At 46.4% G+C, this 12,997-nt stretch overlaps 1 protein-coding gene across 4 annotated transcripts in view; it reads left to right on the top strand.

Annotated features, from left to right (window-relative positions):
* LOC144773622 (transient receptor potential cation channel subfamily M member 2-like) overlaps positions 1-12,997 on the top strand; it is a 1,628,848-nt gene that overhangs the window by 503,198 nt on the left and 1,112,653 nt on the right. The gene's annotated exons all lie outside the window — the stretch shown is intronic.

The raw sequence follows: 12,997 nt of genomic DNA, 5'->3' as shown, positions 1-12,997 counted from the left end.
GGATTCATAGCCCTTAAGAAACCCCCTGTAGTACCCAGTCAGGCCCAAGATAGCTCTAACCTGAGTCTAGGTAGTCAGAGCAACCCAGTCCATTATGGTGTGGATTTTTCACTCCAGTTGTTGAACCTGTCCTCCTCCCACGAGGTGACCCATGTATACAACCTTACTCTGCCCCATCTGGCACCTGTGGGCCTTGATAGTGAGGCCTGCCTTCTGCAGGGCCTCCAGTACATTTTTGAGGTGGGCCAGTTGATACTCCCTAGTGGAGCTAAAGACAGTTATATCTTCTAGATATGCTGTACAATAGGCTTCCAGACCTGTGAGAACATTGTTCGCCAACCTCTGAAATGTGCCATGTGCATTCTTCAAGCCAACCTCCTGGTGGCACCAGGCTTGGGGTCTCCACTCTCAGAAAACAGAAGCCCATCCTCCCAATATATCCTATGGGATCCACTGACATTCCCTGCTTCCTCAGCAGCATTTGCTATCTGAGCTGTTCAAGAGAGGGGCAGGTTTGCTCCAAACTCAAGTCTTCCCTGGAAGGGCTACCTGCCCCCGGAACTCTGCCTGGTCAGAATCAAGTTCCTCTGGGGCAGTTCCTTCACAAGGACTCTGATAATCTAACCCTGGAGACCGACTCTCACTGGGAGTTTGGGTGGAGGATACTTCCTTACCCTTCCTGCTCCTTTTCTTAGGAGCCTGCTGGTCCATTCTTTCAGGATCCAGTGCTCCCTCAATGTTTGGCTGGTGGCCTGAGCCCTGGTGACAACAAATGCACTGGTAGAGATTCCCAATATCTCTGAATGTGTCCTGAGCTCCATTTCAGACCAGGCTGAAGTTTACGCTTCATTGCCCAACAGACAATCTACAGGTAGGTTTGGAGAGACTGCAACTCTTTTACATCCAGTTACCCCTCCCCAACTGAGAGTAACAACAGCCAAGGGATGATCAGTCCTGACATTGCTGGAGTTGGTCACTTGGTACAGCTGTTCAAGTATGATCTGTTCGGGGGACACAAGTTTCTCTGTCACCATTGTGACACTGGCCTCTGTTTCCCTGTAAGCCATAGCTTCTTGTCCATTAATCAAAGGACGTTGCCTTTACTTACCCAAGTTAGTGGGATTTACAAGTTAAGTGGCAAGATCCATGCCACTGTCACAGACAAGGACAGCCTGAGTGGGTGTTCTGACAAAACCCAGAACCCAAGGTTAACCCTGCTAATCCCTTAGGAGCTGTACTACTACTTATACTGGTTCTAGACTAGTTGACTTAGGGGCAGTAGTAGTAGCATCCTTGGTGTTGGCCTTAGGACACTTAGCATCCTTTGGCCTATGGCCTTTTTCCTTATACATGTAACACCAAAGTTTCCTTTTAGAGTTGTTGGAGTTTTGGGACTCACCTGCAGAGGCAGGGTTTTGGGAACCTTTTTGTTTTTACCAATCTCTGCCAGGCTGCTACGTTGGTGTCAGCTCACATGTTCACAAAGCACTACTGCCTGGAAAGCCAGGTCCTGCCTGAGGGGCACTGTACTAAGGATGGGCAGAATTGGTGGAATTGATTCTGCAGAATTCTAAGCAATTAAAATAAAACGTCTGTGAAACTCAGCTGAATTCCTTGATGGCGCAGAGAGGCCATTTGCTGCTATTTTCTCAGCACAAAATGCACAGTTTCATCCAAAAATGGATGTGATTATGCATTTTGTGTTAAGAAATCGTGCTGCCAAATATGAAATGCACTTTGGTTCATACCCCTCTGCGCATTTACATACTTTTCAGTGATTACTGCAGAGTATGTGAGGGCACCGAGGGGTATGCACTGTAAGTGCATTTGGTATTTGGCACTGCTGTGCGTACCCCTCTGCATTCTAACAAACTCTACAGTAATCACTACAGAGTAGGTAAGGGCACAGTGAGGTATGCACTACAGTGCATAGTACCTCTGCTGTGCATACCCCTCCATGTCCTTATATACTCTGAGCATATAAGCCTTATATACTCTGAGTATGTAAGGTCTCTGGGGATAGGCATAGTACTGAAGCCAGTGGTTTTTAAACCTGGCCAGAAGAGGGAGCTGTCCCTTTATGTTTAAAAATCACTGCAGATTAAAGTTTGATCTGCATATTTTTTAAACATAGAGGGACTGCTCCTTCTTCCAGCCCTTAGTAAAAACCAAACACTACAGATTAATTTCGCTTACCCACTCTGTCCTGGAAGATTTTCTGGTCTGAGTGAATCAGACCTACCACTTGGAGAGGTACTGCTTAGGCATCTATTCACAAGGTGAGGAATATGTAGCTAGAAGTATTCATCAGATTAATAAGTTACTTCTCTTCAGTAATGATCTTTCAAGTAAATACTCTAAGTAACTCAAGATACCTCGCTGGAGATTTCGGGGGCAGCAACACTTGCCTGCTCACTGGGGGAGACGCTGGGCTGGTTCCTGGGCAGCACGCCGCTCGACTACCACGCGGCAGGGAACTACAGCCCCCAGCATCCTCGGCGGTGACACGCCCATCGACACCCATCCACAGAGGCGCATAAAGACCGGAGGTCCCTGCAGGAGAGCGGGGGCCTCGCTGGAGATTTCGGGGGCAGCAACACTTGCCTGCTCACTGGGGGAGACGCTGGGCTGGTTCCTGGGCAGCACGCCGCTCGACTACCACGCGGCAGGGAACTACAGCCCCCAGCATCCTCGGCGGTGACACGCCCATCGACACCCATCCACAGAGGCGCATAAAGACCGGAGGTCCCTGCAGGAGAGCGGGGGCCTCGCTGGAGATTTCGGGGGCAGCAACACTTGCCTGCTCACTGGGGGAGACGCTGGGCTGGTTCCTGGGCAGCACGCCGCTCGACTACCACGCGGCAGGGAACTACAGCCCCCAGCATCCTCGGCGGTGACACGCCCATCGACACCCATCCACAGAGGCGCATAAAGACCGGAAGTCCCTCCCGCCTCGCGGGACGCGCGCGGGCGACGCCGGGCGGAGCCCGGGCAGAGGGCGGGCCGTCTGTGGCCGTCCGGGGACGACGAGGGACGGGACGGGCCACTCCCTTTGGTCCGCTCATACTTGATACCACACATAGGCATTTGCACAGGTCAGCGGAGCCCGTGATACTTACTCTTTAAATCCCTACGACTGCCTGCTGGAGGATTGGTAGAAACCAACGCCATACAAAGTTGTGACGATAAGAAAGGAGATCACAGGGGAATGATGCCAACTCACCCCAACACACGCTCGACCGGGATTAAGCCTCCCAAGAGAACTACCCCTAAGCCAACAAAGGGGGAAATAAAGGAGGCAGCCCACGTAAAGGGGAATAAACCCACAGCTATCGATCTAATGCTAAAAAAAGTCACTGGGGAAATTGAACGAATGGAACGGAGCTTATCCTCCTCACCCAATCTCATTGCCATCACTCAAACACCCCCCAGAGACACATTATTGATAGATAGCTTAAACACCCAGGGCAGCATGTCTCAAACAAACTACGACACAGTGGAGGTCCCTTGTGCCCAAACTACAGGGCCACAATCCCCGGAACTTATAGATACGCCCCCCCGGAAAGGAAGGAAGCGAGGAGGGAGGAATAAGGGCCAGCAGAAGCAGAGGAAAGCACCAACAAGAATTAATTCCCCAATAAGCCCTCAAGAGTATAATTCATTAGAAAATAACTTACGAGTGGACATTACTCCCCCAGGGTGGATTGAGCAAGTAGTAATGGATATTAAAACACAGTTAGAATCCTTTATTGCGGCACAACTAAAACCCATTATAAGCAAGGTAGACAAAATAATGTGTGAGTTTTCCAAACAAACCAAGGCATTAGAAAACGCACTTGCAAAAACCTCTGCGGATCACTCACAATCAACGGAGGCAATCACAAATAATAAGGTAAACGCACAGAGGGGTCAGAATAACAACTGTGTTAGCCATGATCAACAGGCTATAGCTCAGATCCATGAGGTCCCCAACTCTGCCCAAAACCCCAAAGGGGGAACAAATGATAACTCTAAAGGGAGACAACAACAGGGTGCGAATAACATTCAGAGGGAGAAACCTCCCATACAACCACTAATGCAATGGAGACAAGATGAGCGCCCACAGAAAGATGGGAACTACAATAGCTGTGATACAGACCTAGATCCCTTTAACAACATTAATCTTCAGGCACCTCACTTAGATTTACCCCCTGAGGCGACCCCCTTCGTAATAATCTTCGCAGGGGTACCTGAAAATAGGCCTAACGAGAGAGAAACACACCCACAATTGCTCTCAAAAATCTCTAAATGGTTGAACATCCACAGACCCCTGAATAGTGGGAAAAGAGGAGAGATTCTAAGTGTAAGAAGGGTAAATTGGGTGGGGGGGAGAGAGAAAGATATTAGAGGAGACTGTATAGTCGCAAACTTCATGGACACCAGTCTGGTAGAGTACATCCTGAAGAATTCCAACAGGAATCAAACCAGCACAATTCGTGCTCTCCCACTTGGATATTTCTATCCAAGGACACGAAATAACAATCGTGGGGAGGACGAGGGTGGATGGTCGCTGGTTAAACCACAGCGCCCACGCAGACCTAGACTAGTAAGCCACCTCGAACAGCCCTACCCCCACCGTGATTACCCCCAATGGAGGAATAGATATGCCCCATTTCAATCTCTAGAGGACATAGATTGACTCAATGTCACTCCACCCACCCCTAAGAACTTTATTGGAAGCCCGACCATTAGTAGCTATCTCGGCCCACAAGTAGGGACCATAGGGGGGAGCGAGGAGAGCATATTAACTAGGGGACTAGACTCACCCCAGCCTCAGAGGGAAAAGGAAAAAACAGCCAAACTAAAATTACCATCAGATGGGGTGGAGAGAGCTACTGAAACCCATGTGGCAATAGGCAAAGGAAAGTGGGAGGGCCTGACTATCCTATCGTGGAATGTCGCAGGGCTGGAAGCCAAACTAAAAAACAAGGAATGGCTAGAATTCACCAAATGCTTTCATGTTATAGCGCTCCAGGAAACATGGGCTAGAGACTCGGGCCCATGCCAACTGGAAGGCTATAAATGTTTCTTTAAACCGGCACAGGGTACTAACTCGGGAAGAGCAAAGGGAGGCCTGGCTCTATATGTAGACTTAGACCTGAAGGGTTCTTGGTCATACAACGACTGTTCCTCAGATAATATACAAGCAGTTAGACTTACTCATCAGGGGGAGTGTCTACTGTTCGTGAATTTTTATAACTCCGGACCAGTGGGGGGAAACTACCCAATCTTAGAGCAACTGGAAAGTGGTCTAATTGAGGAACTAGATCAAAGGATGACGGGGAGTGAACCAACTGTTTTGTTGATGGGGGATTTTAATTGCCACCTATGCCCCAAATTATCCCCCCTAACTCCCGACTGGTCAGGTTGCCCTTTAGAAAAGGGCCCCCACTTCTCACATACTAAAGAGGGTACATTATTGATGAAGCTACTAGAAAACTTTGCCCTTACTATGGTTATGGATTTAGCCGCTTATAAGGCTGGTGAATGCCCAATACCAACCTTTAAGGGTAAAGGTGGGGGCTCCATAATAGATTATGTCATGACATCTGCCTGGGCTAGGGAAAGGATCATAAATACCAGGACAGAGTGGAGTCCCTTTAGTGACCACAACCCTATTATAGTAGAAATTAAAGGGAAAGATCTCATCAAAAATGCATCAGGGGTGATCCAACAAGTGGAAATCAAACCAACAGATCAAGGGAGACGCCTGAGGTGGTCAGTGATTAACCCCCAAGATTTCTATGTTAAATTAGTCAGTGAAGGGAAAGACCACATAGAGGCCTGTCTAGATGTCACAATAGAGGGCAGAGGAGTAGTAGAGGCATTTGAACTCTTAACTAAAATTATAGAGAAACTCCTGACAACCAAGAAGCCCGTAAACTTGCAATCCACGCCTAGATGGTTTGATACTAATTGTTCTAAAGCGTTAAGAGACTTAAAACACAGCCTGAAAATGACACCAAGGGACAAACATGAAATTACTCGCTGTAGACAAAACTACAAAACCCAGGTTAAGATTAGAAAAAGCACTCTCCAAAAGGAAATTTGGGCAGACTTAAGGGAGGCCGGTGAAAACAAGGACTACACCCAGTTCTGGAAAATTATAAATAAACCATGTTTCCACGACTCAACCTCCCCAGTCATCAGCTCAAACATTTTGCCGGAACAATGGATCGCCCATTTCAAATCCCTGTATAACCAGCAGGATGTAGACATTGGTGACGGAATCTGGAGGGGGCCAAGGGCAGAAAAACTCGAATTATCTCTGGATGAAACTCTTAAGGCAATTTTAGGGCTAACACGAAATAAAGCCCCGGGCCCAGATGGAACCCCGCCGGATCTTTTTCTTAGCAATACGGATCTTTGGGCCCCGGTGGTAATGAGAGTATTGAATGCTGCCATCAAAACGGGCCTGCCGAGATCATGGTCCACTGCGGTGATTGTCCCGATCTACAAGAAAGGCTGTAGGGACAGCCCGCAGTGTTATAGACCAATCTCGCTCATCGACGTCTCTGCTAAGGTACTGGGGAGGGCACTTCTCAATCGTCTACAGGATTGGACTGACACACATAATATCCTGGTGGACACCCAGTATGGGTTCAGAGCTGGGAGATCAACCACCGACCAGTGCCTCAACCTGTACCTGCTTACTGCTAAGTACACCAAAGTGTCTGAAGGTACCATGTATATGGGGTTCATGGACTTAGCAGCTGCATTTGATAATGTCAACAGAGTCAAACTATGGTCGATCATGTTTAATCTGGGGATTGATCCGGACCTCATCAACATCTTGAGGGAACTCCACTGGAACACCACTGCCAAGGTCCGCTACAGTGCGGGGGGGGTGAGTACCGATCCCTTCCTGTGCTCGGGCGGGGTCAGGCAGGGGTGTATCCTGGCACCTTTTTTGTTTTCCCTCTATATAAACGGCCTGGAGAGTGATCTTTTAGCACTGGGAACCGATTGTCCAAAGGTGGGCTCACGTCATCTGCCAGTACTTTTGTACGCCGACGACGCCGTCCTCTTGGCCCGGACGGCGGTCGGCTTGCAGCGCCTAATTAAGGGTTTTGCAGATTTTATGAGAAAATTGGACCTATCTGTAAATATGACAAAATCCTTCATTATGATAGTGGGGAAGAAACCCCAGAAGAAATTTGTATTTAAACTGGGGGATCATGTCCTGGACAGCGTTAAAACATTTCCATATCTGGGTCTCTTATTCGACGAGAAGCTAAAGTTCGCCCCGCTGGTTGAGGAGAGGGCGAGGAGACTTGTCTCAGCTAATGGAGCCATATTAAACTTTGCTCGTCGAATGGGAAGGTGGTCCCCAGAGCAGGTGCTGACCCTGTATAGATCAGTCAGCATCTCAAAGACTATTTACGGATCTGAAGTCTGGGGTTTCAGAGATGCTCAACTAATTCAAAGCGAGGAAGAGAAATTTTTAAAAAAACTGTTAAAACTCCCGCTGAGCACTTCCGCTGCAGTAACACACAATGAGCTGGGAATAACATACATAGCGGACTTGATTAGACTGAGACCCATATTGGCTTGGATCAAAATTTGGCTAAATCCTCACGCGGAACTATCAAGACAGATCATCCAGGATTGCTTGTCGAAAGAAAAATCCCTCCAAATCCCCTGGCTGAAATACATTAAAGATACCCTGGGGGAAATAGATGAACAAAGATTATTTCTGGACCCATCCTTGGTGGACATATACACCAGTCACTCGGTACAAGGGCAATTGTTGGATAAATTTAGGGACAGGAGGAGGGAGTTTGACTCTACTAAATCCTCGGTAGTGGCTCATTCACTAGTCTCAAACCAAGTTGGCATGGAACCTTACCTCTTTTTATTGCATAGTCAGCACGAGAGGTTTTTATTGACTCGTTTTAGGCTCAATTTGTTGCACCACAATTTAGCTCACCCAGCAGGGTTTACTCTAACAATTGAGCAGAAGGGTGCCTGCGGCTGCGACAATAGGTCTCCGCAGGACACCCTTCATTTTGTATTATTGTGTCCTTATTTTAAAACACCCCGTCAAAGATTTTTAGTAGGGATTTTAAAAGACTCCAAAATCATCCATGCCAAATCTGCCTTACTGTTTCTGCAAAGAGCCACTGAAATGCGAACCTTATGTGCCATTATAAGCTTTCTTAAAGTCGCTTTTAAACTGAGAAACACTATGGGCTGTTGAAATTGGTAGGCAACGGAGCTATCTATTATGCGATTTGGACTCTTTGTATGTCATTTGCACTCTGGCCCTTTTAGTATCAATAACTCTCCTGTTTAAATGTGATGCCCCTTTCCTCTCTTTTTTAATGAGATGTCGTCGAGAAAGTTTATGATCATGTTTTTTATTATGATGTATTTTCATGATGGTTTTTAACCTTCGAAATAAATAAACAAACTGAAACTGAAACTCAAGATACCTCGCCTACCCTCCCTATGTCCCCATCATGTGGAATGGGCTCTCCTATTCCAAGTTAATACCATTCCCTCTTAGAGATCTGCATACTGGCACAATCAGATTGTCAAGGCTCTGTGTCGAATGGTGCGAAAAACATCATAAAGAAAGTGGTGTTAGTATGCCAAGTTGGCAACCATGTAGGGGTTCAGATGTCACATCCGAGATGCCAATGTGAAGCTGCACAATACCGCCTACTTATAGCATTATAACTTGATTCCCATCAAGTGCCTGTTTTTCATGCTACTGGGAAGTAAAACCAGGATCTATGCAGCTGAACAAACACACCTGTACAGTATGTAGCACATAACTGCCTAACTAGCATACAACGTGGCACTTTTGTGTAATTTTACTACTTTTAGCTACTCATAAATCTAAGTGTAGGTTACTGCTATAATAAACCAGTAATAATTAGAGCACCACACATGGCCAACGAATGGTACTGCAACACCCTCCCATTACAAAAATAATGAGGGGTACGGAAAAAATAAAACAGTATAGAAAATATTGTTACATTCAATAAAAATATTGTAAATAGTTAAAAATATAAATAAATATGATTTCATGTTCAAACAAATATACAAATATTATCAGTAATATGTAATATTTATTTATGAAATATTTCAACACCCAATTTCGAATTGAAAAACTGAATATAACAAAAATGTTATTAGCAGCAAATGTTTATTTCAGATTCATAATCCATAAAACATGCAACAATGCGCCCCGTGGCAGTAATTCCGCCGGCGCGCTGGGGTGGTGGGGAGGTCAAGCGGCGCCGCCATGCTTGTGACAGAACCACGCCGCCATGAGCCAAGGACGGGCTGTGCTTATGACTGCATGGTTCCATCACGACTCCGCCCACTCACTAATTTGCCCGCACAGGCGGGGAATCAGTGCAGCGATAAAAGAAATCAACAAAATCTTATCTAAAAACAATGATCAGCTCTGCGTCCTAAGTGTGAGTTAATAAATACTGTAATTTATTCTAACAAGATAGGAAACCCTTCATTCAGAAATAAAAAAGCTTAAAATAAAATTTACAATTTGTCAATTATGAGTTAAAATCCAACATTATTTTTATTAGAAGAAGATACGTAAAATAACAAAGATGTGCAGTGAGGTGTTATCTCAGATTATGATGGGGTGTGCTATAGGAAGTGCACTCAATGTGCCCTTTTCTATAAACCAAGCAACATGCAAACATTCAGCAACACTATTGACTACCATATCATTGGATGTATCAGATTTCTAAATTATTAAGGCAATTTTGTATTGCCTAAAGCTTAGCAATTGGCACAATGGTATCCACTTCTTGGGAGGGGCTTGTAAGCTTTACAAAAATAGAAAAAATGGTGCATAGTTTCAGGAACAAGCTTGCATGCTGGGCATGGATTGCTCATACTTGAATTCCCCAAGTGGCATTGCAGCTAAGGATAGGGAGGGTTCAATTTGTGAACTTTAGATACATCTGCTTAGTCAGAGGACCCAAAATGTCAAAGGAAAACGCAAACTGACCCAATTTTGTAATCTAGAATTCTGTTGGTCAAGCCTCATTTCTTGCAGCACTTGAGCTCCTCGCCCCATGTGTGTTCCCTGGTCCACCACGGGGCTCTCCCGATTGTTGTGGAGGGTGCAGGCTGACACAGGCGTACAGGATTTCTTCACTTGCAGTTGGGGGCAGAGCACCGCGACTAGCTCCATGCTTGTGGCCTATATCTGTTTATGTGTTACCCGTCACGCAGCGGACATGCGCAGCGGACATGCGCAGCAGGTGGGCAAAAGGCAAGCCTATCTGCGCCCGTCCGCAGCCGGCCGGGGCCAGAGGCCATGCATTATGCCCGTTTTCCTCTCCGTTACTCCTCAACTGAGCTTAACTCCCTTCAGGGGGAGTGGGCCTGTGACCCAGATACTAGGAGTATCTTAGACAAACTAGTGATTCTGTCCCGCAAGACCACCGTCTGTAGATCCATTACTAATCCTCCTGATCACACGCCACCGACCAGTTCGAGGGACGCTCTCCCAAATACTCCCACCCCTCTCACCAGAACAAGCCAGGACAATCTGTCCATTTGGTACCTTAACACCCGCTCGATGGTCAAGCATCAATTAAAGATCTTATATCTCCTAGACACCATTAAGCCGGACATACTCCTTTTGTCAGAAACCTGGCTAACAGCCAAATCCACCCCGGACATCCTAGCTGCAATCCCTGACAACTATTATGCCCTCCAGACAAATAGGCTTGAGAGTAAGGTGAAGGGTGGAGTCGCGGCCATAATTTCTCAGTCACACAAATTCACTTCTTTAACCACATCAATAATCCCCTCTGTGGACAGACTCCTTTCTAAGTTTGAATCTAATGGTTCCTCCTTTACCCGTGCGCTATTTTATAGGCCCCCTTCCCACATTCCCAATTTCCTGCAATTATTTGGTATCAACCACGCCAGAGTACTGATCATTGGCGATTTTAACTACTGGCCATATGACTTACGAGAAAGCCCTTGCTCGACAGACTTTTCTGATTTCCTGAAAGGAATGAATTTCTCCCAGCACATCAAAGTAGCTACCCACATAAAATGACATATCCTGGATTAGGCCTGGACTTCCAATCTCGATATCACTGACCTACAAATCACTCCCTGCACATGGTCTGATCACCACCTTATCTCTTTTTCTATCTCTAATACCCCAGCCACCAAAGCTCCTTCACTAGATTTTTCCATGGTCAGGAACTGGACCTGGGTAGATATCACAACATTCTGCACCTTTTTAGCCACCTCTATGCCTTGTACCTCTCAGCCCATGGGACACCCGTTCTCGCCGCATACTCAGGCAGAAACCATCAATGCCTGGTTGGCCTCGGCAAAGGATAGCCTGGCTCCCCTGAAAAAGCTTAATAACAAGAGGCCCCATGACGCTCAGCGTTGGTTCATCAACAATCTCAAGGATAAACAAATTGCCTTGCGCCAAACTGAATGCAAGAGGAGACAGGATTGATGCCCCATCAAAAAATCCATCAGCCCTTAAAGACTATAAAAGTGCCATTCTCAGAGACAAATCAGATTATTTTTCTCTGAAAATCCTGGAATCCACTAACAAAGCTAAAGATATCTTCTCCATTGTGAAATAACTCATTAAACCTGACGCGTCACTGTCAAACCCTTCCCATCACAGTCCCTCTGTGACTCTCTTAACACTTACTTCATTGATAAAATTATCAATATCAAAGCCAGCATCCCCAAGGCCATCCCATCTCCTGATCTTGGTTACGTTCATCATAATCCTCTTCACTGTGACTTCATTCCACCAATAACTCAGGAGGTATTCTTTTCCCTCCCCAAAAAGGTTCGCTCAGGCTCCCCGACGGAGAGTTGCCCTCCTCATATTGCTCAGGAGGTATTTTTCCATATTCCCGAACCTCCCTTATCGTTCCTCAACAACTCCCTCAGCACGGACATTGTCCCTAACCTCTTCAAGACAGGAGAAGTTACACCTAGTCTAAAAAAGCAGGTTCTGACCCCCTTGTGCTCAGCAACTTCCGCCCAATATCGCGGCTACTCTTTCTGGGTAAAATCTTGGAGGCCTATGTAGCAAATTGCCTGAGCACATTTGTGGAACACTCCTACTATTTAGACCCTCATCAAGTGGGCTTCAGGCCCAAACATTCTACCCAGTCTAACGTTCTGGTCGTTCATCATCAACTCAGAAAGGGGGCTGACCAGAACATCTTGCAGGCGCTAGTGCTCCTGGACTTGTCGGCAGCTTTCGACACCGTCAACCACAACTTGCTAGTTGATCGGGTCAAGAGTGCCAGGATCCGGGGCCTCCTGTTAGGATGGATCACCTCTTTTCTTAACGATCCCTACCAAGCGGTTCGTCTCTCCAACTTTTCTTCTGAGAAAAAAGACTGACCTGCGGGGTCCCCGGGGCTCTTCTCTCTCCCATCTTCTTTTTAATCTGTATATTTTTCCCCTGATTTTAGATCTTCAAAATAGAGAAATAGTCATTTAATTATGCTGAAGACCTCCAGCTTGTTTTCAATATTGATTCATCACCTTCCTCCATGGAGAACTTTTATTCGACTATGAATTTCATCAGCAGCTGGATGAACTTAAAGCAGTTAAAGCTTAACCCTGACAAGACGGAGCTGGTCCTCACTGGTTCTCCAGCCAATCCGTGGAACCCCAACTTCTTGCCCACCTCTCTGGAATGCATGCCCTCTCCACTCAGCATGGTCAAAAGCTTAGGTGTCACAATTAGTAGTAAACTCACCATGGAGGCCAGTTTAATTTGGTGGTTTCCGCCTACTTCTTCCACTTGCAGAGAATTCGGAAAATAAGCAGATTCTTAACCTTTGAGGCTCTTATCCAAGTTACTCTGGCCTTACTAATGTTGCTTATCGATTACGCCAATTCACTGTACACCGGAATTCCCGCATACAAATCACACCGGTTACAAATGGTACAGAATCAAGCCGCCAGGCTT

The sequence above is a fragment of the Lissotriton helveticus genome, chromosome 8 (assembly GCF_964261635.1).
Source record: "Lissotriton helveticus chromosome 8, aLisHel1.1, whole genome shotgun sequence".
NCBI lineage: Eukaryota > Metazoa > Chordata > Amphibia > Caudata > Salamandridae > Lissotriton > Lissotriton helveticus.
The sequence above is the reverse complement of the archived record's forward strand: the minus strand, read 5'-3'. Positions and strand labels throughout refer to the sequence as shown.